The sequence below is a fragment of the Bison bison genome, unplaced genomic scaffold (assembly GCF_000754665.1).
Source record: "Bison bison bison isolate TAMUID 2011002044 unplaced genomic scaffold, Bison_UMD1.0 scf7180017864373, whole genome shotgun sequence".
Taxonomy (NCBI): Eukaryota; Metazoa; Chordata; class Mammalia; order Artiodactyla; family Bovidae; genus Bison; species Bison bison.
In genome coordinates, this window is record NW_011494945.1 from 7,420,590 (window position 1) to 7,425,360 (window position 4,771).

The following is a 4,771-nucleotide window of genomic DNA, read 5'->3' on the forward strand; positions in this document are numbered from 1 at the left end:
CCATCTCTTTCAGAATTTTCCACAGTTTATTGTGATTCACACAGTCAAAGGCTTTGGCATAGTCAGTAAAACAGAAATAGATGTTTTTCTGGAACTCTCTTGCTTTTTCGATGATCCAGCAGATGTTGGCAATTTGATTTCTGGTTCCTCTGCCTTTTCTAAAACCAGCTTGAACATCTGGAAGTTCTAGCTGTGATTATTAGAATATACAAGTGTTTGGACTGGGAAACAAGTTAGAAACTATTTTAGGAGGATAGAGTATGTCTTCCTTGATAGTTCCTTTATGATCTCTGTCATACAATTCCTTATAAAGTAAATAATATTCTCCTTTACAGATGAGAAGACTGATGCTCTGCAAGCTTAAGTGATATGCCCAAAGTTACCCAGGATGTTATGGCTCTCGATTAACACTAGAAAGATGTCTGCCTCTAAAAGCCATGCCTTGGTGCACTTCTTTCTTAGGACCAGGCCTGTGACTTGGTACCTACCCAGCCTTTATTTAATGCTCAATAGATGTACTGATTGAGTGACAGGGTGAATTTCCAGTAACATTTCCAGGGTCCTCTAGGATAAGCATGAGTGAATGTGAATTGGTTTTGTTTTTTAGTGTGATTGTAATTGTAAGTATAAAAAGTGCTTTGGGGCATGCAGAGGTAACTGATCAGAAGTATCTTACACTCCTAAACTTAGCTGTGTACCACAATTACTGTTTAAGACTATCCAGGTTTTTGTTTTGTTTTTTTTTAAAGCTTCGCAGGTAATTCTGAAATAGCCATGTTTGGGCACTTAGCTAGAAGGCCCTTTGATTTCCTGGAATTTGGTTCGATTTGATCTTAACCTGACTAGATCATTATGAAAAGAAATCAGGAAATTAAGAAAAAGTCAGGACTTATCTTGAGAAATTACTTTTGTAAATCTTGATTTATAGTAAATGAAGTTTGCCTTATTCTGACCTTGCTAAGAAAATAAGACCTTGATTTTGGAGACCAGGACAATTTGTTTAAAAGCCCAAAAGGAAGTTTTCAGGGTGCTGGGTACCACCTCACCACAGATGCCTTTTAGAATGAGTGACATAAATGGAAGTGACTCAGCAAAATCAAACAGCAACACTAAGCATTTTACATGAGCAAAGTGTAAACATACACAAGAGGTTAACAAAGGCCCTTTCTCAAGAAACTCAGTCTTGCTAGGACACTGTCATGAAAAGACTCACAAGGTACAGACAGAAGACATGGCAAATGTGAGGAGGGAAGGGACACATGAGTTCAAGTGGAGGGAGGGAAATGGTCATTTAAAATAAATGCCACTTGAGTTTCAGCCCCAAAGTGTAAAAAGCTTGAAAGTTGGCATCCTTGGCTTCACAACAAGGAAAAGCTCGACAAAGTGAAAAAATCAGTGACCCACCTTATCTTAGGCCCCCCCATCAGAGAATGGAGGTTGCAGAGCAAACCCCCACCCTCAAATCTGGAATGACATGCTCATCTAGACAGACATGGTCAAAATCTGTTTACCTCTGAGCAGGAACTGCTAGTCACAAACTGGTAGGATCACACATACTGTGATACCGAATTTGTGGAGGTTGAGTGTGACCTTCCCAGGTGGCACTGGTGGTAAAGAACCCACCTACCAATGCAGGAGGCATAGAGACATGGATTTGATCCCTGGGTTGGAAAGATCCCCTAGAGAATTAAATGGCAACCAACTCCTGTATTCTTGCCTGGAGAATCCCATGGACAGAGGAGCTTGGCGGGCTACAGTCCATAGGGTCGCAAAGAGTTGGACACAACTGAAGCGACTGAACGTGCACACACAAGTATGGTCTAGCATGAGAGTAACTCCTGGAGACCACAGTCTTAGAGGGGCCCCCACATGTACCTAGGCTGTACCTCCAGGAACCCCACCAGATTTCCACAGGGAAGATCAAGACAGATCCCTTATGTCTCTGACAGGAAGAGGAGATGAATAATCAGTGTGAAATACCAGAATCTGCTTTGTTACAAAGGCCCGTGCGTGTGTGTGCTCAGTCGCTTCAGTTGTGTCCAACTCTTCGGAGCCCGCCAGGCTCCTCTGTCCATGAGATTCTCCAGGCAAGAATACTGGAGTGGGTTGCCATGCCTTCCTCCAAGGATCTTCCTGACCCAGGGATTGAACCTGTGTCTCCTGCATTGCAGGCATTACCGCTGACCAACCAGGAAAGCCCGTTACAAAGGCCTATCCTCCAGGATAAGCCTTTGCCAGAGCCTTATCCCTCCCTGATGAGGGAAGGGCATTCCTCCCACACCTCTAGCCTTCCTATCTTACCTAAAGGAAAAATAAAACATGGTCAACAGAGGTCAAGACTTTAAGGAAATGCTGCAGCCAGAGAAGGGAGGAAACGGGGAAGGGGGAAGCTGTGCCACTGGAGACACCTGTGAAGGCCACAGGCCCACTGGACCCTGGACATCTAGGAACTATAGAATGTGCTCTTGCCTCCCACTGTAGCACCACACCACACTAGGGCTCCAGTATAACAGTGGATTATAGCTGAAAGCTGCCAGACAGACTCTGAGGAGGAAGGAAACCTAGAGTTAAGAAAGAGAAAAGCATAGAAACGAGTAATTTGAAGCCTCTGGTACCTAAAATCAGAGCAAACATTAAACAAGTCCACTCCCTAGCCAGATAATCATAAATCTTAAACAGAGAAGGCCCATTTATTTTAGTTTCTATTATCTAGTGCAACATATGTGGCTTTCAACAAAAAATTCCAAGGTATGCCAAAAAACAAGAAAAAACATTCAGAAGAAAGAAAGCAATCATCAGAACCAAAGTCATATATGCTACCAGAGTCAAATACGACATTGGAATTATCAAACAAAGAATTTAAAATAACTGATTAATATGTTAAAAGTTTTAATGGGGAGGGAAACATTCAAGAACAGAAGGGTAATGTAATTAGAGAAGTAGAAACTTTAAGACTCAAGGAAATACTAGAGATCAAAATCACTGTCATAAAAATGAAGAATGCCTTTTAATGGGCTCATCAGTAGACTCAACATAAAATAAGTGCATCTTAAGATATGGCTCAGATGGTAAAGCGTCTGCCTACAATGCGGGAGACTGGGGTTCAATCCCTCGGTCGGGAAGATCCCCTGGAGAAGGAAATGGCAACCCACTCCAGTATTCTTGCCTGGAAAATCCCATGGACGGAAGAGCCTGGTAGGCTACAGTCCATGGGGTCGCAAAGAGTCGGACACGACTGAGCGACTTTCTTTTTTTCTTTCTTTCTTTAAGATATATCAGTAGAAACTGCCCAAACTGAAACACAAAAAGTAAACAACAGATAAACAACAAAACTTCCAAAAACTGTGAGATCATTGCAAAAGGTATAACACATGTGTAATTGGAATACCAGAAAGGACAGAGCAAAATAAATATTTTAAGTTCTAAATGGCTGAGAACTTACCAAACTTAAAGACAACAAACCACAGATCCAAAAAGCTGAGAAAATACCAAGATAAATTCAAAACAAAACAGCACAGGCATATCATACTCTAACTGCAAAAAATCAATATGAAAGTGAAAGTCAGACATGTCTGACACTTTGGGACCCTGTGGACTGTATAGTACTGGAATGGGTAGCTGGTCCCTTCTCTAGGGGATCTTCCCAACCCAGGAATCAAGCCCAGGTCTCCTGCATTGCAGGTGGATTCTTTACCAGCTAAGCCACAAGGGAAGCCCAAAAACACTGGAGTAGGTAGCCTATCCCTTCTCCAGGGGATCTTCCTGACCCAGGAATTGAACCGGGATCTCTCGCATCACAGGTGGATTCTTTACCAAATGAGCTATCAGGGAAGCCTGCAGAAAACCAAAGACCAAAAGAAAATCTTGAATGAAGCCAGAGGGAAAGAGTAAGATAAAGGAGCGCTGGTTTGACAGCTTTTGATTGACAAAATTATCGAGGCCAGAGGTGGTGATATTTGATCAAAGCTGAGTTCTTAACCTGATGTCTGAATTTGGATAGGAAAAAAAGTTGCATCTTTATATTTAGTTTTCTCTAACTGAAACGTAGCATTTTTTCATTATGAAAATAGGAGCAAACCAGAGTAGCAGTTAAGCATAACTTGTGATTGTCACCAATTTAAAAATGCAGATAGGTTATATCACATACAATGCTGCAGATCTTGAAATATTCTGTTTGAAAACTACTGTAGTGATTAGACCCATACCGAGATCTTATTTAATGTGTTAAAGAAAGGCACATATTTTTCACAGGTTAAAAAAAATACTTGAATAAATGTATTTCAACAAATGGGTTTCTTTTTGTATTCCTATGTGTTTTATGCTTTTATCAACATCTGAGTGGGATCTTTGGTACAAAAAGGTTAGGAACCCTCGGTATAAAAAATTTGGAACCCTCCTGTCACAGAACATGATTTCGATGTGCTTAAGACTGCATGGCATGGGATGGGTTCACCTGGTGGTCATACATGAGAGGGAGACTGGGAAACAACCAACCATCGATTGAGAGCTTAGGTTTCAGCCTGGGCTTTTCACATCTATCACCTCACTTAAACCTCAAAATGTTATCCTCGTTTTACCAAAAGAAGAGCTGAGACAGTATAAGTAATTTGTCCAAGGTCACAGAGCCAGAAAAAAGTAACACTGGGATACATATCCAGGTCTTTCTGATTTTAAAGCTTGTGCCTGTGCAATGCTGTCTCCCATATGGATTGCACAGACTGTTGGCAGTCAGGCCAGGGCCCAGACCAGAACATCCTCCCCGACAGCTGGA